Below are 22,553 nucleotides of genomic sequence, written 5' to 3'. Positions count from 1 at the left end.
CCGCTCTGCCATCTGAGCTAACCAGGCGAATAGCAGATGGCAGGACGAAGTCGAATTACGTGTTGACATATGAATGTAAACATTCATCGCGCAGGAAGTCCAGTAAGGCTCTGTAGTGACCTTTATCTTTACTCAACCTACTGAAGTCATCATGACGGTGACGGTGGAGGGACGACCATTTGAGCAAGTGCTCCTTGATGTGTCGGGATCCTCGGAAAGTACCAAACAGGTGATACTTATCGGTGTCTAGTGCCGAAGTCGTACAGTTGGGGCAGGTAGTGTCGTCCTTGACGAAGCCCTTCAACTTGCAGGTGACATCAGGGGAGAGGAATATTCCAGCGCATATCCTTCTGAGAGAAATTTCCCCCACCCTTGTGAGGTTGTGGGGGAGGGAGCAGAGACGTGGTTGGATAAGCATCCTATATTAAAAAAGAAAAAAAGACAAGCACATGTGTCGCATCGGAGGGAATTTTTGTGGGCAAGGAAAGTTGTAAATGACTGTGGCACAAGAATCATCGGTGGATGCATATTCTTTGTGCTGTCGTGTGCCTTGCTATCTGTCATGGCATTGAAATTGTCCGAGCTGTGTCCTTGTGTAGGTGTATATTGAAAGGTGAGTTATTGTGAAGGCTTATGTATTTTATGACAGAGTAGTGTAGCTGTTCCCATTAGCCTAAACTCTTTAAAAAATGATTTCGAGGTTTACGTGCCAAAACCACGATCTGATTATGAGGCAACCGGTTGGGGGCCTCCGGACTAATTTTGACCCCCTGGGGTACTTTAACGTGTACCCAATGCACCGTACACGGACATTTTTGCATTTCGCCCCCATCGAAATGCGCCCGCCGCGGCCGAGATTCAATCCCGCGATCTCGTGCTTAGCGGGGAAACGCCATAGTCGCTAAGCTACCACTGTGGGTAGCTGTTTAATGGCGCTTAAGTAATCGGCGCATACGTGTACTTGGCCTAATGTCCGATAATAACCAGGCTGCTTCAATGGAATCGTGTATGGCTGGGAGTTTAAGCAGAGTAGAATCAGATATACAAATCGTGTATTTCTTATTTCCTTGTTGAGGCGAACGAGTCGGCTATTGTCTCTGTCTTCGTTTGCTTGCACTGGAACTATTAAACGATCAAATGAGGACAAGACTTTCCTGCATGAATTTCGCCTACAAAAAGCATAACAAACTTGATGTCAGTCACACGACACAAGTTTCACTGTACGTTTGTCTATTTCGACAACTTGTATGCCATAAATGTTCTGCAAATAGTCAAAACGAGTCGTCCGGCTCTTTTCAATGAGACAATGTTTCTGTTCTAAAAGAATAAATATGAGCATCGACTATAGATGCTCCATCGCACAGTGGACGTCACGAAGAGTTCGAGGAGAAATGTCAAGCCCTCACGCCAATTGTCTTTAGTTTTTGCGTGTTCTCTGACTTACCCAAACTTTGCATCTCAAAGCATATAACAGTGACCAACTGTGTATCCAAGTCGTTGACTGCTTTATCTTCGAAGGAATTACAATACTTGCGTCGTCACTCATTGTTTTGCTGGCTGCGCTTGCGTGATGTAGGGTCACGACATGCCTTTATATTCCGCATTGTAGTTTTCAATAAATTGTTGCAAGTTAGCGCTCGTGCGTCTCCCGTCTTCTTTCACCTGTCCTCGTCTGGTTGTGCGCTTAAAGCTTTTAGTGTTTCTCTATCTTACGTCTGCCTTTCATCTGCCATGTGTGAAGTAATATGCCATGCTTGTATTATTCTGTTGTGTTGAAGCACGAGTTAATCGGAGCGACCAGGCTTACAGCGAAACTTGTGACATAGCAAACATTTAGCTGAGTCCCAGATGGTATGCAAAAAGAAAAAGAATTAAGAAATTGAAGAACGTTGGATTTCCATTCTACTGACTATCAGATAAATGTTTTTTCTTGTAGCCCCTTACGAACGCGTGATCAATGTATCGATGCACCATGTGAAATGTCAGCCTCACATCCGTACTGCCAAACCCCTTCTACCTTTACCTATTTGTTACGCCTCATTTATTTCTTTTTTCCATCGATGCGCTTGTGGGCGTGCTGTATCCTGCACAAGGAAACTGCCAATGATTTTCCTTGTCTTTGCTTGCTCAACGACATACGTACTAAGGTGACGGAAACGGTGAGATAGTGGGAGTGCTTCCATTCTGGACAGCGCTCAAGGCGAGTCTACTTTGACTGCTAGGATGACAACTTCGGAAGACATACGCGCGTCTTGACGCAACATCGCGTAGCCAAGAAAAAACTAAGAAACGCCCATATTATCGTTGTATATTAAAGTACTTTACGTATCTGAACTTATGAAAAACACAACGTAGCTTACATTAAGCGCATAAGAAATAGGGCTACGTTTCCGTGTAGCCAGGAGACATTCCTGCCGAGTTTCTGAACATTCTGCTCAGCCTCCATCTTGTTTGGACAGCAAAGTAGCTTCCGTTGGTTTTGACTTCGATGCTGTTTTGGGGAAGCTGTCTTTTCTGCCGGCTTCACCAGAATCGAAACTAGACCTAAAATGGCCGTTGTCAGCTCAGCAGTCTATTTAGCAGCCTATGACGCGTGTTAGAACACGGCCATCATGTGAGATCGAAACTCAGGGAAAGTTCTTCAATGGTAATTTGTGGTGCTGTCACTTTGAAAAAATGAGCCTCGGTTAGTTGCTACTAGAATCTTTAATCGCAAGGATATGTGAAATTGCTCTGCGGAAATAAATGAGCTTTGACTACATCGGGCTCCATAAATTACACAAATATTCCAGCACAGGCGCGTTTTAACATTCTCTATGCATCGCAGTGCGGTCGCCAGCTCGTTCTTTACAGGACAACGTCATAGACGCGGAACCACCGCGACGGATAGTTGGATGGTACAGATTATTCTGATCTGTATGCAGGCTAGTTCCAGAAACACATCATGCTTAAACATGCTTAGTCTGGTTCCGTATGCCGCCAGGGCGGCTTCGATATAGTATACCTCGATTTCCTGAAAGGTTACTGAAAGGACAGGACAGGGAGTGAGCTTTCTCCGGAGGGATATAAGGCAAAGGCAGAGGGTACTTAACCAAGAAGCTTTTAGAAACGTTTGTGAGTGGGGGTTACTTCCATAAGATAACCTCCACAGCGCATTTGTAGTAGTTACCCCAATAATGCTCGTACTGCGAAGTTTCGTATGATGGTTGGTAATAGTGGGGCTGCCATTGAAATCTGTTCAGATTTTTTTTACCCGGAGCCAGGTGACGTCGAGTTTATTCGCGTCTATTGTGGACCCAATAAAGTTCACTCACTCACTCACTCACTCACTCACTCACTCACTCACTCACTCACTCACTCACTCACTCACTCACTCACTCACTCACTCACTCACTCACTCACTCACTCACTCACTCACTCACTCACTCACTCACTCACTCACTCACTCACTCACTCACTCACTCACTCACTCACTCACTCACTCACTCACTCACTCACTCACTCACTCACTCACTCACTCACCAGAAGCGTTCTTGGCCTTTTCCCTCTACTTGGCGGGTGCTGGTTGTTGGCTGCTGCATTATCGCACAATAGGCCCGTCCGGACATAGTGCAAACTGGCACCGGATTTAGTGCAAACCAAGGCGGCCTTCGGCAGGTGACGTACCTAAGCGCTTACTTGACGGGGGGCGAGATGCCTCGCACTGCTAGTGCCACCGTCGCTATCGTTTTTTTTTTTTTTTTTTCATACCTGAACTTCCTGCCCTTGCGTAGGGTAGCAAAAGGGACACGCGTTTGGTTGACCGCCCTACTTTTCTCTTCTCTCCTCCTTGTAGTTCTCTAGCACTAACATGCTGTCGTCGTCGTTGTGCCGTCGTTTCTAATCAGTCGTCGTCATATCGTCGAGTTCATTTTATCTTCCTTGCTTCATTACCATGCCAGTGTCATCATTACGTCATCGTCACTCTGACGTCGTCATTCATCCTCGTCAATCCATCATCGTCTGTATGCCGCCGTCTTCATCATGTCATTGTCATCATTCCATCGTCGTCCTCATTCCGTCATCATAGCGCAATCGTCAATCCATTGCCATAATGCCGTTGTCGTCATTTCGTTGTCGTCATTACATCGTGTGATGCCGTCGTGGTCGTTCCTTTGTCGTAATTAGGTTGTTTTTGCTCCAGCGTCGTCACCCAATTGTAGCCATACCGACGTCCATCGTCGTCCATCCTTCGTGGTCATACGTGGGACCTGAATATTCGAACGCCGAAAGGTTCCGCGTCGTTTCCCGGTGAAAATCTGTCGAACTTGTCCGTGTGCTCTAGACACCGTTTACGGCGGTTAGCTTGCGAAGCGCAAAAGAAGTAGCTGTACCGGCTCTGACGCCTTGCGGTGCCGTACGAAGGCGTGCGAGTGCGTGCTGAGGGCCTTCTCAGTGCAGTCAAATGTCCGGATCGCCACAAAAGGGGAATGTACTTGTGCTAACTCTGTTCGTGGTATAGGATAAGGTATTGCACATATGAAGCAAAGTGTGGCGTGCTACACCTGAAAAAGTACTTTCGGACACTATGCGAGCACCAATAAGGAAAAGCGCGAATTCGTATATTGTGTAGACAGTGTCTTTTAGCAAATAAGTGGTTGTCCATCACAGAAGAATGAATATTTTTTTTCAGATTAGGCTACTCACTTTCGAAGATAGTTGTTTAGCTCCAATAAAAATCCAATGTGAACAGTTGCGGGCATAATTAAGTGAGCTAAAACCATGTAGTATCCTATCGTGCACTTTTGATATCGCCGCACTGCCGTGCTTCTTTACGAAGATTTCGCGTCCGGTAATGAGCATTTTATTAACAGAAGGAAACGACTAGCCAGGGCCCGTACGTACGTATTATCGCAGTCCACTGCGAGTACGTGTTCGTACGTATAGTGAACCGAGAATGTCTCCCGTGTAAACAAACTTACCCAAGTTGTGGCAAGTACAGGAATTAACAACGTGTTGGCACACTGCCAATTCTCTTCTAAATACGTAGCGCCTAACCAGATATCCTTAACCGACTGCAGTTTCGTTGAAGCGCTAAATAGCAAGGCATTTCGGACGCTAGATTTAAATACGTCTATTCTTTTTTATCCGAAGGGCTAATTCGGAGACCGATGAGCTAATATAATAATAGAGTAACTAAGTACGTAGTTATTAGGTGTACATAGCGTGCCTATCTGCTACTTCGTGTATATATAAATCTGACTATTCTCGCCGCTTATGCATCTCCTGGAACTAGCAGTCTCCTACATGTTGAGAAGAACCGATGTTTTTTCGGGACACTGAAAACAACTAAGGTAAAATTTAATGGCCCTGAAAACAATATTATCGATAGACTGTTTGTACATAACACCCGTTAAGATGGAGTACACAGTGCTGACGTGCTAAGAGCTATTTGCTGTTACAAGAAAACAGAAGAAAAAAAAAGTAGGCGGAATTGGGCATCGTTTCATCGGTCAAGATTAAGTATTCCGGTATCATTATCTTTTAGGGCATCGACACTAGGAAGTCACAGGCGTGTTGGTTGCACAGTGTACACTTCTTTCGACTGAAACAAAAGGAATACCCTGCTTATTTTTTAGCTTTATTCTGCTATCTGATGACCAATAATTTCACAGAATTTGCGTCTCGTAATCCTTTATTAACGTTGCCTTCAATCTCTCCTTGATTATTACGTATTTCACAATTTTCCTTCAGTTAGTGTGACTGCTCAGTAGCATACTCTTCTAGCTTTTGCGGTAGTATTTCCTGTTGTTCTTTACATTTAACTTGCGTTTCTCCTCGTCAAATAAGTCTCTTAAGCTGCCCCCTGCTGCCTGATTCTTGGCCTATACATCTTAGTGGGTTCGTGCCATAAGGGTAGATCATCATCATCATCACCATCATCATTATCATCATCATCGGAGTATGCATACAAGCCGGTCCAATTGGAGTATTTGCTCGCCATCGTGAGGCTAAAATAACGGCGTTTGTAAATTACTGCCAGCTCGGTTTAAAGATTTGCATTACTGGCGAATAATAATTCACCCCGAAAGCGAGAACAGCGTTTGTATGCCAGCGCATCGTGCTGCTGTACTGAGGTAACAGGGTTCGAAATCAATTATCGGACAACTTATAGAGCACTGCACGGGTCAATTTTTTCAGCCCGGGCCCGGCCCGGGCCCGTTTTTACGTTGGGCTGCCCGCCCGAGCCCGACCAAAAGTTTTAAGGCGAGATCCGGGCCCGGCCAGGGCCCGGAAATAATCTACGTTACCCGCCCGGCCCGGCCCACCACCTCTTTACCTTAGGCCCGAACCCGGCCCGAGACCGAAAAAGACATGTTTTTCAGAGTCGATACGCGTGAGGATAACTCGATGCACGTTACATGCACACCACCAGAAAGTCCGAGCCCGGCCCGGGCCCGCGTCAAAAAACCCGAGTCCAAAACGCACATGCCGTGCTTGGTTCACATGGGTGAAAAAGCACATGCCGTGCCCGAGCACGGCCCGATCCCGTGAAAAAACTGCCCTACTCGGCCCGGACCGGCCCACGGGCCGGGCGGGGCCCGGGCTTTCGGGTAAGCCCGAGCCCGTGCAGTGCTATACAACTTGGGTCACTCAGTAGGTGGCAATGTATACATACGTGCTGCTTTTCAACGAAGCTATGTAGCATCGACATAGGTCACTGTATAAGAGGGAGTCAACGACAGCTTACCACTGTAGTTGAAAAGAAAAGTGTACAATCATTGCATTCTACCGGTGATAACACATAGGGCAGAAACTTGGAGGTCAACAAAGAAGCTCTAGAACAAGTGAAGGACCGCACGAAGTGCGATGGAACGAAAATGTTAGCTCTAACGTTAAGAGACCGGAAGAGAGTGGTAGAGAGCAAACGGGGATAGCCGATATTCTAATTGACATTAAGAGAAAGAAAGGCAGCTGGGTGGATAATCGGTGGACCATTAGAGTTACAGAATGAATGGGTACCAAGCGAAGGGAAGCGCAGTCGAGGACGGAAGAAAACTAGGTGGGCTGATGAAGTTAGAAAATTTGCAGGCGCAAGTTGAAATCAGGCTCGCTCAAGACAGGGGTAATCGGAGATCGCAGAGAGAGGCCTTCGTCCTGCAGTGGACGTAAAGAATAGGCTGATGGTGATGATAATGATGATGATATTGTGAGGGGCAGAATAGTGTGAATGTCCCGTTAAATTGACTGAATTAAACTGGACACAAACAGGTGGGCGGCGTCCCACGTGATGCAATGCCCGCGCTCTGAGGATGGGACACGAGACGAGGGTGACACAACGGGGCACGGATCTGCGCCACGTTGGTTTCACTTTATCTCGTCTCATGTCAAACCAACAAGCCCAATGCAATGTGTTACAGACGGTGTCTGGGAATTGCCTATGGTCAGTTTCCGCATGGTTTCACTTGCGCTCCTCCCCGCTCGCATTTTGCGCACTCAGGTGGGTGCAGAGAAATGCGCTGATATCGCTTTTTGTGAACTACGCCTTCCTTGAAGAGTTGCCGCAACTTTTCTGCATCGCGTATGTCTGTTTCTGACGTCTCTTTCTAGCATCTGTCGTAGGCCGACCCCGAAGATTGCGCAGTCTAAAAATGTGACAAAGCTAATAGTGGTGACTGATCATCATGATGAGGAACCATATAATTTATTCTGAGAGCTGCGCTGATGATCATAATGATGATAATCACAGTGATGATGAGGATGATTATTATTGGTTATATTATCATGATAGTGATGATGACGACCACGACGATGTTCGTGATGATTATGATAACTGATGTCAAAATGTTGGAAGGCGAATTAAAATATGTTTGACATCGGTCAAACATTGTGGCTCGAACGCGGCTCTCGCAGTAAATCACACGGTTCATGCTCCCCATTCGTACCCCCAACTCACCCACGAAGTCTTTCATCGACTTCAACTAGACGCTGAATCTCTTTCCAACATTTTAACAAGCGCCTCTTACGGAGAAGTGAGCAACTTGCAGTTAGCTTCGCTGCGAAACGATAAGAAGCCGAGCGTGCGCATCCTCACGCTCTGCTCAATCAGCTCTGTGGCGGAGCGACGGCAGCGTTCTGCGTTGCGATGCCGGCATGAGCGTTGTGTACACAAGCAATAGCTCAAGTTCGAGCTGACCGGTTGTATGAGAATTCTTATGATATACCGCTCCTAGCAGAATGGACGGCAAACGCTTCGCTAAATCTCTCAAATGACAGTAAGACACTTCGTGATCAATTTGTCACGGCTACCGACATCGCTTTATTTTAAACGACTGAAATACTTTCCCAGTTAGGTAAAGGAAGACCCTAAGAATAGGCGAGTTAGAAATTCATGCTCAAGTCTACGGCTACCGCAGAGCCAGTATTATCACCTCTGCAACAGAATACGGGATATAAATGTTTTCACTCATAAAACGGTGTGAACATGGGCGAGTGGGTATAGTGCATAGTAATGTTCCAAAAGCGCGTTACGGACGGGCATATAGGCAAGGAAAGAGGCATAAACTCTGTTCCTGATTCTAAAGTCCCGACTGCAAGCATTGGCCACGCAGCAACCATGTTCATATAAATTCAAGTCCGTCTTCAGCAGTAATCCGCAAAATAATTTTTAAAATATGGTGCCGTACTGTGGTCTAGAATAGCATCTGACCAGTAGTGGAGAGTAAGTATAGGTCGAAGCTGATTATTGTTTGCAGGGCGCACTTAGTCACTTCGATTTTACGAGATTCGAGTTTACGAGGACACAATATTTCGCGCTACCCAGACGGAAGAAATCGCGTGGCTGAGTTTCAAATGTGTGCGGAACTGCTGGCGCTGCTTCGACCTTATGGTCCGAATGTCAGAATTGACAACTTTTGTTGTACGGTTCAAGAACGCCGTCTTAGACTGCATAGAGTCCGACGACGGCCGTGCTGATCCATGCGCATTCTTTCGCACGGCGTCCATGGTGTTGGGAGCAGATAACCACGTGACAACCTCGTTCCAGCTTCTTGTCGTATAGCTGCGCATGCGTAGTGCAGCTGTAGAGCGAGACGCACAAACTCTGTTTACGATTCTAAAGTCCCGATTGCAAGCGTTGGCCCCGAAGCCGCCATGTTCGTATAAATTTCAGTGAAAGCTCCTTGGTTGGAGGCCGCCCTTCCCTTTCCTCGAAGGTCGCGCGGCGTTCGTTCCCTTATACGCTGCAGTCGAGACGGGTTCAGCTCGCGTACACACCCGTTTGAGGATTTATGCCGATAACTCTAGATGCCCCGGCGACCTAGATTGACCCGCGTCCTCCACCCTAGCCAACGGCGGTCCTAGCGTGTGCAGTCTGCGTTTGCTGCTGTTTTGAGACGTATACAAGGTCAAGTGTTCGAATTCCGCTTTTGTATGGGTCGTCCGCCTTATCTTCAAGATGCGTCGAACACGTCTTCATTGCCATGATAAATACAGTACAGCCAGTGCCTGCATGCACGATGGGTTTGTACGAAGGTGTCTGTCCTTTATGACACCTTTCTCTACAAAGCGAGCAAGATTTCTACAGTCGGCGGCAAAACTTGACGTCTCGCGAAAAATCTGTATTATCGCGTAGTTCCTAAGTAAGAAAAAAATTGGTGGGGGGGGGGGGGGGGGGGTATTATGCGCCAAAACCACCATATGGTTATGAGGTGGTTGGAGTGAACTGCGGATTAATTCTGGCCACCTGTTTTTTTTTTTTCTTTTCTTTAACGTGCATCCTATGCACGATACGCAAGTTTTTCGCATTTCGCTCCCACCGAAATGCGGCCACCGCTACCGAGAATCGATCCCACGACCTGGTGCTTAGCAGTGCAACGCCACAGCTGGTAAGGCCCCTTTGGCGGGTCCGCGTAGTTCTCGCCTGCAGCGAGTAAAACAATACTTCACACTGCGTTGTCCGCTTCTGATAATCCACCCTGAAAATAAAGATTTCGAGCTTCCTGCGGGCATGCTGCAGAAATTTCAGGTTCTTCCAATACCTCGCGCCCCGCTAACTTTAGACTCCAACCGCGCAACTATCGTTGTCTCCCGTTCACGCCGTATTCGACACAGGGATCAACAGGTGTCGACACGGTGCTTCTTCGAAGTTCACGTTTCTATTTGCTCGAGTCCCACGTTCGGCCAAGTTTTCCGCCGCGAGCGCATTTCAAGCAGCCCAGCAGCGATGCACGCCCGAGGATATATGTGTGGCGCCGCCGTTCCTCATACTTCTTTATACAGCCAGCACCTGGGCACACATATACACGCACATACGAGCACGTTCACTCTCGGTCGCCGTATAGTCACCGGCGTTTCTTTTTCCTTTCCTCTTGGCCGCTCGACAAGGTAGCGCGAGGGACCCGATTGCCTTGCACGTCGCGCGGGAGTCGACGGACCAATCGCGTGGCACCGGTAGTAGCCTAAGGGAAGTTACGTAAGCACGGCCACTCTCACCTGCTTGTTTGTCGGCTGCTCCCGCCGGTGGGAAAGTGGTGGAGCGCTTTCTTTTTTTCGCTTTCGCGGTAGCGCGAAACGCGACGGCGCCAGCGAGCGCTGCGATCATCCCTCCGGATTGAATCAAAATCGCTCCCCGCATCGCCACGGAGCGCGGCTCGGCGGCCATCCACATTTGCGATCACGTGAGCAAAAAAACAATGCTTCTTTCTTTTTCTCTGCCTCATTCGTCGCGACTGCTTTTGCTTTTTCTGCGAGCATATCCCCTTTCTGTTTAGAACCCATTCAGCATCACCGGATCAACGCCGGCAATGTTTAACTCTATATTGCACCCGTCACGGGGGCTTTGTGTCGTTCTGTTTGAGATCGGCTGGGGATCAACAGGTTTAGGTCCGACGCAGTAGTTTACTTTGCGCTCGCGCACTGTCGTGTTTCGTTGGCACAGTTTTCGGCGAGATATCGCGCGATCTAAAGTAACTGCAATGCTCTACAGAGTGATGGTGACAACGTTCGAAAACTATGTAGTCGAGTTGCGTGTCGACATTGTCAGAAGTGCTGCGATTTTCAGCAGCCGCGAGATTTCCTTCGAACAGAAGCTCGGTCGAATTGCTGGGCGACATTTGGTGCCAGCGGTGTTACGCAACCATCGTGATTAATAGGAGGGAGGGAGGAAACAACTTTATTTTATTAATTTGGCTTAGTGATGGGTGGCTACCAGGTGATGCCTTACAGCCACCTTCTCGGCTCTTTTGATGGCCCGAAGTTGAACCTCCAGGTTCGGGTTCATGAGTATCGCTTCCCACGCTTCAGGCGAGGGAGCGGCCAGGAGATCTGGTAGGGGAGGGGGTCTGATTAATAGGAGAGTAAATTATGGGATGACGACAGGTGTTGATTTGTCCATCCGGATAGCAGGAAGTGAAAGTGAACTCGATTAGCGCTCTCATTGGTCTGATCATATCGGACCAACAAGCATTGATAGAGCAATACATACGCTTGTATAGTTCGCATTGCACGCGCTCTTCTATACGGCGTCATCTACGTAATCCGACTGGGTGGAATCTTGTACGCCATAACTCCCTCCCACCTTTGTGTGGTCAGTTCGCGGAAATACTCACGGCCGCACCAACTGCAAGCTAACAGAGTCGCGAAATTTGTTCGGTATTTCTAATAGCAAATATTGCCTTAATCAATTAGTCATCAAGGTATGCTCGGTATAATAAACTCCGCCGGGCGTTTTGTTATGACTGCATCGAGATATTCATTGGCGATAGTCAACAAAATGGCCCTGTGGGCAGCTGGTCACAGCTCCGGTAGCAAAGGTAAATGTTGTGCTGAAGTCTGCTGAAAGTTTAGCCGACTTGCTTTCGTCCCACTTTCTCAGCTACGTTTCAGTATTCTGTCTGCATGTTGCAGATTAACAAGATCCGTTGCTATGCTATTGAGTTTGCGATGCTATTGTTAGGCTTTGTGGTGGCCTTGAAGAAAGGCCGCTGGTGTCGTGAGGCGGGTGTGCATTTCGAATCCAATCCTGGTAGAATTGCTCTTAGGCGTGTTGCAACCGAGCATGAAACGCGCTCAGATCATTTTTCAGCAGCTCTCCTTCTACGTGTTACCGCTAAAATCTGCTTTGAAAGCAGTTCGTTTACATCGAGCAAGAAGAAATGCCGTTCTGCGGCCATTGGTACGCTTTAACTAATCAATATGAGTTTATTATGATGTCACGCACATGGCGCTATAAACATATAGCGCTGCATGTATTAGATGAAAGCATAGTTAGTCCTTGCTTGTGGTATCATACAAATTGTAAGCACATTGCCTTCAAAACAGCGCAGACGTGGCGATCAAGAGACCTGGGCGCGTATTCGAAAAAAAATCTCTTACGCTAGAACTGTTCATAAGAGAAAATTCCAGTCGATTCTGGTGTTGGATGTATTATATTAGCGAAGGCGGTAAGCCAATGGCAACAAGCACTCACCAACGATCTTTTGTAATTTGTCCCCTGGTGGCATCTACGGAGCCGTCATGCAGCCTGCCGAGTGAATGTTGTTAATACAGTGCAATAGTGGGCGGCAGGGCCGCGGTGCGAAATGTTACTCCTTAAGAAGAAGAGGCCGACCTCATACTAACGGGTTAATCGACATCAAGATGGCAGAAACTGCGATCTCACCGCTTTGCGCAATAGGAAAACGAAACCTCGCAGACAACTTACGGTATATTCAGTAGACCTACACAGACACAGCACTACACAGAGACATAGAAATTCCACGATAAATCAGCAAATTTTACTGTACAGTGCACCTGTCGGCAGGGTTTCCCGATGACAAAGGACACGGAGAGAGACAAACGGTATTCTTCTTGACTAGATGGTGATTATAGCATATTGTAATGTGAAACCTGTAAACGTGTAAACGCGCTCACTTGTAGGTTTTAAACTCAATGATCCTCAAGGCCAACCTCGTAAATTTAGACACCTTTGACAGAATCCGCAATTTTTTGTTTGTTCAACCTTTTAAAGTATAACTAACGTGGTGTAGCAAGGGCGGCTCTTGTGGTAGGTGCCCACAATGCAAGAAGCCGATATTGTCGAAACATTTGATGCAGGCCAATGTCCTCACTTTCCAGTGATACGTCAAATAGTATACACCTTTATGTTATTCTCTGATACGTTATCATCTTCATGCATTAGCAACAAGCACCACTTGTCATGCGCGCGACTTGTTACGGATGCTTCATTACTCCAGCAGTGCGTAGAGAGAGAGAGAGAGATATCGGGACTTTTCTTTCTCTTTTCCCCTGCAGACGTCGCTGACAATCCTGTGCATCCATGCTTCTCGGAACAAAAAGAAAAACTAAAAAAAAATGGGACAAACGCAAATATGACTCGTAGTCATACTCATTCTGTTCAGGTGTGAGCAACCGTTCCGTAGTTTTCCCTGCCAGGAATAATTGCAGGAAACTCCCAAGAGCGTCGCGGCTCCTGTTCGAGGTCGATCAGAACAGCGTTTACACGTCTACAGCTAAAGAGCGCCTTTGCAGCTCGTTTTTGAAGTTTCGGCGAAGTGTTGCGCTTTTAGCGTTAACAACGCTACGTTTCGCGGAAAGAGGATACACAATCGGGAGGCCGTAATGACCGTCTTTTGCACGCCAACGTGTATTATTGCCTTCTGTAGGTGAACGATAAGCTAGGACTTCTTCTCGGTTTGTTAAAAAAAAAACTTCAAATCGGTGATGCACGAATGTTCTCTATGAACAACTTGTCTTTGAGCCTTCGTGCCACGTTCACGGTCAACAGTAATCACGAGGGCATTGTTAGCATTTTATGTCACATGCGAAAGCTGAACACCGAGAATGTAACGAGCATTTGCAGGTTCATGGGGCGGTTTTTCTGTATGGGAAGTGAATTTATGAATTCCCGTTTTTATGGTGTGTAAAATGTGGTGAGGGTGCATGGTGGTCGCATAGGAGCAGGAAGCTTTAGCCTGACATGCTTAGCTGGCAGTTATTCCGCCTGAGCATCCCATACGTCTTCAGCAAGGCTGTGTCACTAGACGTTGATAAACTCCGTGCCTATAAAGGAAAACAATCAACAGTCATAGAACTCCCTTCCTGATTACTGCGAGCCCTTCGGGGAACATTACATCTGCATACCTCACGTGTGTAACACCTTTCTTTTGCAGAGCGTCACCTTAGTTCGGCCGAGATGCTTTTCTTTGTTGCACTGAATGCAAGTCTTGCAAGCGCTTCGGTAGTGAGAGCAATGGGCTTCTGGGATAGCATGAAAAGAAGAGAGTGTCCTCACGAGCGTGCAGGACAATTAGTTTTTTTTTTTTTTCGGAAGGACATGGGAGACGGTGCGCAAGCAAGTGTCGCGCATTGCACTCATATTTCTATGTGAGACCGAATTGACAGATTTTATGGTGGCTCATTTTTTGGGGGGGTCATGAAAAGAGTTGGTCAGGCGCAGCGATTTCGGGCCAAGACTGCCAGGCTAGACCAGCCTGTAGAAACATCTTCATTACCGCCACCACCACCACCAACGCCTGAATTAATGTATGCTTTAAAGTTTCCTTTTCTTGAATACTCCCGCCCGCCTGGGTGAATCGGCGACGATGGCGTTCTGCGGCCGACCATGAGGTCACGTGACCGATCCGCGGCCTTGAAGGTCATATTCCAGTGGCCACGAAACGTGAATACGCTTGGGTGCTCAGACATCGCTGAAGGTGAAAGAACGCATGGACGCCAAATTATTCTGTATATAGCCTTCTCTTCTTGATTGTGACGCCACGGGTCGTGCTGTTGATGCCATATTTTTGTTTTAATCAGTCGCATGAAAGCACGGATATAGTTCAACATGCCAATTCGTGTCGCATGTCGTGAATGTTGGTTTGTTTTCGTTGCTTTGGTTTGACTCTTTTGCACATTAATGTTACACGAAACAAAAATATATAGGCTGATTATGACGAAAACTAAAATTAATTTCAATCTGTATATGTAAATTACTCTTCCACAATACCGAAAATGACACAGTTAACGCCAAAATAGGCTTGGTGAGCCAGAAACGACCCAAAAGCGAAATTTCCCGTATCAACACGTCGTGACGTCATGTATTTTGGTCTGGCACTGTTAAAGGTAAAAATGGACTGCATTACATTCTAAATAAGCCATACACTGAACTTAGCGACGCTGAGTCACAGTGTCTCAAATTATGTAAAATAAAAATAAAGACAGGAAATTTTGAACTTTGTGACATCACGCTGGCCTACATGCACATAGGTTTTGGTGCGAAATTTAAGAAATGGGACTTGACCTTCGTTTTTTCTCCTAATAATTAATGACATACTGCCGCGAACTTAACGAAGCAAAAGTTTTGAAAGATTACTCTGTCAGTATAAACTGAGTTGGAGCTTCCGTGTAGGGTGCCGTTAACCTAAAACAAGGCTTTATAGTTGTTGGTCATTTCTCTTATCTATTACATTGGAAACAATATCAATACTTGAACTCACTACAAAGCGACACCGTACTATAGCTGGCTTTGATTCTCCAGACCAGCCTTCTACCGTCAAAGCTATTTGTTACCGGGCCATTTAGAGGAGGAGCTACTCTCCCCGTTACCTCGCTCCCATTCAGAACGAGACTAGAATTCCAGTCGATACAATGCTTCGGACTCGAAAAAGAATTCGGCAGCTTTTCCGCATCAGTATTCCTCGCGTCACAGCGAATTCGAGCGCCCCGGAGAAAGCTGCCTATTGTAACAACCAAAAGTAAACGACTTCTTCATGCGATATAAATATAGGAACAGTTTTCTTTTCCTTTTTTTGAAGGTGAGTATGCTACACGAGAAGACGGCGCAGGTGTCAGTTAATTACGTCTAGCCCTCCTCCAATTTAAATGCAACAACAACCATAAATATTTAAGAAAATAAGTGATCGGGACCAAGGTCGTTCCTGGCAGTTCGTTGACAAGTCGCCTCGTCCTCATTACGGAGCTGCACCTGTAATCACGCGTTGATAGGTAGTTGAATACAGTGTTCGGTGTCACTTTCACACACTCCTCTCGTCTTTCGTCGCAGGCGATAGATTGCCTATCAATCTTCACCTCTAGTTGTCGTTCCTGCCTGTTACATAGTAGCGGAGGTGTTTCCATGACATCCAATCAACCATTGCAAATAAAAATAAAAAAAAGAAGAAAGACATAGAGAAACGAAAGGTGACCTTGAGCGCTGAAAGGTAGTCATGAACTCATTTTGCAAACATACGTGGGGTGTTGCTTTTTTTTTTTTGCCTCCTTGTTTAACCAGAAATGACGAAATGCGCTTTGAAAAGGCTCATTAAAGACAGAATGCGCGGACAGGGAAGGAAGAGAGGTTAACCAGATGCATATTCGGTTTACTAACATGTTAAGACGACGAGATGGACGGACGGACGGACGGACGGACGGACGGACGGACGGACGGACGGACGGATGGACGGACGGACGGACGGACGCTCTTTCAAGTGATTTGCCACCAGCTATGCATGCCCGCACAATGGAATCTTGATAAATACCTATTCAAATTGTATGTGCAGGTGCTACCCACTACACAGTTCACGAGCTGGGTGCAGGTGGCGCTCATCTCGCAACGTCTTAAATTCAATTTTTCCAGGATCACGATTGCGTATTGTTGAGATACACCTAGAGCTGTTTGATGGCGCTCACGATGACATTCAAATCTTCAAATTAATATATATATATATATATATATATATATATATATATATGTATATCACAGTTCTAGTCCGAGATCACCAATTGATAGCTAAATAAGCTGTTGATAGCGAGTTTGAAATGTAGCGTCCGCACGTGGTTTCCCGTTTCCCACGCTCGAAAATCCGAACTACTTTGCAGGCTTTTTGCATTCTTTTGCACACCCGGCTGACAGCGTCGTCTAACTTTGGGTCCATAATTTCAAAAACTCGGGAATGTAAGCCCATCAAATATGCAAAGGGAGATCAAATCAGCCTACTAACTCTGAATAGTCAATATTTCTTATTGGGCGATCGGGGCCTACTATACCTTTAGCCCTCAGCAAACATTCCTTTCTATTCTTGCTCACACTTTTGCACGCGCCCCTTCTCTTATATGATATCGATAAGATAGCAATAAAAGTTAAACTAATCAGTGTTCTCGCGAAGACCGAGACGTAGTTAAACACCCGAGCAACTGATAACATGGCATGAAAGAGCTTTATGTGCACAAAACAAAGACAGAGAAGAGGCTAAGACACACGAGCGCAGTGTGTCTTAGCCTCTTCTTTGTCCTCGTCTTGTGCGCATGAAGTTCTTTCATGTCTTACCAACATGATCGAACAGTCACCTTAGATAACATGGCGCGCAATGAAACAAAAAACTGCAGGCTCACGTGTTGTTCGACTTCTTGTCTTGGTGCTTCGTTTAATTTAGGGTTAGTTTAAATAGCATGTGGACACTAACTTCCCAACTGATGTGATTTCGTGCAGAAGCGCTAAAAAGTATCCCGGTTCGCGCAAGCACTCCTAATTGCCTCCCAGGACAGTTATTTTCTTGCTTTTCTTATTTTCTTACTTCCTTGTTTTTTTTTTTTTTTGCTTTATTTAACCTGCTAAATAGTTATGGTTTTCCCTTCTTGGCGACCGGTCAAGTGGCGAACTATTTCGTGGCGGAAAAAGAAGAACGCCGTGCCTAACGTTTCCAAGAAGCCCCCGGGCATTGACGCAAACATTGCGTCACAGATCAGTGACACGCCTTCGCCTGGTATACCTAAGAGACCATCAGAAGTCCGCACTAAGTGTCTTTTTACTCGCTTATGCGCGGTGCCCTGGGGCGCACCAAGTGGCTGGCATCGCGCAGAGGGCAACGGAAATCCCTTCGTCGCTGGCATCGCATGGTGTGCGCGTAAACTTATCCGATAGCCCTTCGCCACGTTTAATGGGACACCGATTAATGGGACACCGAACAGAAAAAATTTTCTAGCTTTGTTAGTTAGTTAGCCTTTTATAATACCATAAAAAAAAGCCACTCTTACTGCGAGAAGACGCTTAGTAAGCCAGAAGAGGCACAAGAACGAAAGACGTGTGGTGACGCCGCCTTGAAGTTCCCGCACCAATTACTCACCGTGACGTCATAAATTTTCATGTCAGCTCGTCGTTAAATTTTTTTACTATTAAAAAGGACTACATTGTATTGCAAAATAGCCAAAGACTGATTTTAGGAAGCTTCAGGAGAGAGAGCGAGAGAAATGTATGTACAGAAATGCAGAGAGGTCGGCCTCTTGCTCTCGCCTGCTACTCTACATTGGGGAAAAGGAACAGGGAGGAAAACGGCTGATGAATGATGATGATTATGATATGAAGAGGAGCTAGTAATTTTGGCTAGTATCACTACAACCTATCATATCTCTATAACGCTTGGTGAATGCGACACCAAGGCGAATCCGCAGCACCATGCTTGTTTGGCTTCTTTTGAGCTTGTGAGGAATGCGGGAATTTCATTTCTGGAGGAACACGGCTGACAAATGATGATGATGATATAAAGATGAGCTAGTAATTTTGGCTAGTATCACTACAACCTATCATATGTCTATAATGCTTGGTGAATGCGACACCAAAGCGAATGCGGAGCACCATGCTTGTTTGGCTTCTTTTGAGCAAGGAAGGAATGCGGGAATTTCATTTCTGGGTCCCATTTATGCAATCGCTTGTGTCGCCGATCTGGTTGGGTCCAGTGCTCCAACGTACGGTTGCGTATTACGCAACGAAGTAGGACGTTTGTGTCTTTTCGTGAGAACGGACTGCGTACTTCAGAAGCATTATTTAAGGCACTTCTCGCGTCAGCGTTGGCCTGTTCGTTCTCTATCACGCCACAGTGTGAAGGTATCTACTGAAAGGTGATATTATGACCATTTCTATTTGCATGATCGCGATGCTCTGTAATTTATGTAGCCAGAGCAAGTATACAGCAATAGTACAAGCACGAGCTTCCGCTATAGAGTACCATTGGTTGTCGTGCATCGTGTGAGGCCCAAACATGTGCGTAATGCTTGAGCTTGAATGCCTACCAGCGTGCGCACACAGCTAAGTCCCATGCTTGACAGCACCGGCATGCTGTACCATGTACACCCTATGAATAGTGCTTGGTACAATTGGAGTAATTATGACTCCGAGGGGCCCCACCTTGTTCCTGCAACGACGCGAAGGACGTGAATGAAACTCCTCAGCTTTGACTTCAGTGCGGCGACATGTCTTGACCAAGATAGTCCCCGGTCTATGATTGCGCCAAGGAATCTATTGTGTGTTACTGCAGGTATCGCTGTTCCATTAACAATTATGGGATACCTGGTCATTCGTTTCCGTGTGAATGCAATCACGAAACATTTCTTTGCTGTGAGCTGGAGGCCTTGACGCCGCAGATACTTAGCTGTGATTGTCACTGCACGTTGAAGCCTAGCGCGCACTTGGGGACGGGTGGATCCAGATGGCCATATGCACATGTCGTCCGCATATGCGCCAATATTCACTGTGTTAGGAAGTTAGGAAGTTTCAGGAACTTTTACTGAACCACAATGGCCCAAATGCCAAAATACATGTTCAAATTGGTGAAGTTACGCTGACGTCACACGCTGGAGTTTGGAGCGAAATTCTAGAAATCGAACTTTCACCTTCGTTTTCCCCTTTAATTATCAACCTATCAGCGCAATATCAACGAACCTAGACCTTTTTAAGAGTACTTAATCAATCTAATCTGATGCAGTTTTTTTCTTTCTTTTTTTAAAGCTTTGATGATGTGTTCGCTTGCAAGCGTTGTCCAGCGTTTCGGTGGGTTATCGGGGGCAAAGGATCGTCTGACCGGCATAGTGGTTAAGATGCAATGTACGGCGCCTTCAGTTTCTGTGTTGTAAAGTTCTTTCTGCCCCTGGTGAAACGTGACTTGGTTACTCCGAACAGGTTCAACCGAGCCATTTTAATTTCTGAGCGGTTACAGTAAGCGAAAGTGAGCTTCTTTCAGCTTTGTTCACTGTGCTAAATTTTAGAGTAATGTATATGATTAGAAAGAGAAGAGCCGTTTCTCAAACGTCAATCAATCTTATTTAGCTAGATTCCACTTTGGTCAGTGGAGTAGGTAAGCATAAGAAGTCTTCTGGGAGATTTCCGCAACTTTTGGGAGCTATACACGTCACAAAGAGAGAACACTCTTACAATGCGGGATATATATGATAAAACTTCAGTGAAAACACTTGGATGACTGAACTTTACATTTGCATAGTGGTATATCTATGGATAAATTATCGCACATATTCAATGGGCATCTACGAAACTTCACTGAAACACTCTGATAGATTAAGAACACACAGTCGTTAGGTTGAAGGAATTGCTCTTGCCCTTTCGAGATTGTTCGCGTTGATGCCCTTCTCGCACATGGTGACAGCTTCTGTAAGAACCTCTGCTATTAATCGCTCAAACTAGACTGTAAGAACAACTGTACGGCTATGAATACATTGTCTTCTTGTTTCGAAGATGGGTGGACAGCGTATAAGCTGGCGCCGCTGCACAGGCTGCGTTAACGTAAATGGGAAAGTAGCGTGTCTCGTAAATATTTTTTAGCGTCTCGCATTCATGTAAACAGGAATGACGCGTTAGGAAGCCGCGGCGCATTAACGCTAACCGGATGTTTCTTAAGTGCGTGAAGTCATGTACACGGCTAGCGCATTGCATCGAGCGGATGAGAGCGAAAGCGGGACGCCTGGGAACGTATTCGCAAAAACCTCGAACGCTATAATGTGTGTAAGAGCCAATTCTTTCCTAATCTGATACTCGATATAAAATGGCGATGTAATTACCGAAGGCGGGTGTCCAATTGTAATATTCAATTACGAACGAGAGAGAGAGAGAGATAGAGAAATAGCCGAGAGGAAAGGCAGGGAGGTTAACCCTAGTTGCTACCGCACTGGGGGAAGTGGGTATAGATTACGAACGAAAAGCTTTCAGAATTCGGCTTTTGGTGCTAGTGCTCTCCTCCACTCACATGCGAGAAGCGCTCGATAAAAAAAGAAGTCGTCTCACAAAGGTTGGTTGACATTTTTCCCGTAAACTCGACTACAGTCAGTTAAAAATTTCTCGCCAACAAACGACTCAGCGGAGAATTCTTTTTTGGATATCGACTGATGGCACAGCACAGATAACTTTTGTGACGTAACAAATCGTAGGATTTACTTTCCCTAATTGTCGTACGGAATGAGTAATTTACATTATATATATATTTCTATTTTTCGGACTCATCCTGACCTATAGTCTCGCGTTCTGTAATATGGACATGATATTTCTTGCTCGCAATTTGTCATTTGTTTTAGTTGGTTAAAGTCTGAGTGCCTGCCCCCAATTTGAGCATCTTGGGTGCGAAAAACAACAACGGTGCTATTCCTTATTGAATGCATGTGATAAGGAGATAATAATCCTCATCATCATCATCAGCCTATATTTATGTCCACTGCAGGACGAAGGAGGTGCGTAGCTCTATTTCAGGGGCATGCGCGTCAGGGGGCGGTGAGTCGGTTATGGAAACAATTCCATGCTAGTTTTCTCAATGTGCGATGAATGAATGAATGAATGAATGAATGAATGAATGAATGAATGAATGAATGAATGGGCGTTGATAAATGGCACAAGGTGCAGGTATGGTCAAAGAGCGCTATGTCACTGTTAGTTTGTGCGCAGATGAGTGATGAATTCTGAAAGCAGATGAGGCGTACCTGTAACGGGCCTAAAAGTAGTCGCTGTAAAGTGCGTAAAATCAACATGTATTAAAATTATGGCGGGGACTAATGATTATGATGATGAACAATAACGGCTCGCTTGTCTAAAGACATGATTAGACTTTTCGTTACAAAAAGCATGTGGCTTAACCTTCTCGTGCACATACGCCTAATTTGGGAGAGCCAAAATGACATTCAATAAGGTTCTGTGCTTAGAAGGAGGACAAGTGAAAGAACGATTATTTTTGCATTTGTCTTTGCAGCGCATACGAAGGATCGCACGTGAACTAATTAGTTAAGAATAACGGCACTTGTCCGAGGGTTAACTTAGTCATACATCTGATTGTATTGCTGACCAAATCGATTAAAAGAAAAAAAGCACATGTTTTAACAAAGTGTTGGTTTGGGCTAGCTGGTAACTCGCGGCAACACAGTAACGGCGCAAGTACACGACAAGGACAAAGCAAGCACCAGGTCAAGCGCAGATTTATAACTACTTTATTTTTTCAGGAAGAGTGTTAATCTTTTTAATGCACGTGGAGCAGAGGAATAGCCGGGGCCTCTACAAGGCGCCAAAGACTACTTACATACATTTAATAAAAAAAGAAAGAAAAAATACATGTTCTCTTAATTTCCTCATCAACAAAAGTGCTATAATTTTCTAATGCCATGCCGTGTAAGCCATGTAGCATAGAAAAATATATCATTTTTCTTGTTCACTGGTTCTGCTTGCCTGATAACATGTGCTTCTTGTATCTGGTTTCTCGTGCTTCGTTTGCAACTTTCTGTACCGTGAGTTATCCTGAAAAAAATGAGGT

The 22,553-nt window shown here is 45.8% G+C and overlaps 1 protein-coding gene across 4 annotated transcripts in view; it reads left to right on the top strand.

Annotated features, from left to right (window-relative positions):
• Nucleotides 1-22,553, top strand: part of LOC119450598 (DNA damage-regulated autophagy modulator protein 1) — a 391,336-nt gene that overhangs the window by 325,657 nt on the left and 43,126 nt on the right. Inside the window, exon 1 of one of the 4 annotated variants that reach the window (XM_049666009.1) lies at nt 10,349-10,658. The exons of the other annotated variants lie outside the window; for them this stretch is intronic. The gene's annotated coding sequence lies outside the window, so the exon portion shown is untranslated. Of the gene's footprint in view, nt 1-10,348; nt 10,659-22,553 lie in introns of those variants that run through there. 4 annotated transcript variants of the gene reach the window in all.

Source organism: Dermacentor silvarum, chromosome 4 (genome assembly GCF_013339745.2).
Source record: "Dermacentor silvarum isolate Dsil-2018 chromosome 4, BIME_Dsil_1.4, whole genome shotgun sequence".
Taxonomy (NCBI): Eukaryota; Metazoa; Arthropoda; class Arachnida; order Ixodida; family Ixodidae; genus Dermacentor; species Dermacentor silvarum.
This window is presented reverse-complemented; position numbering and strand designations above follow the sequence as displayed.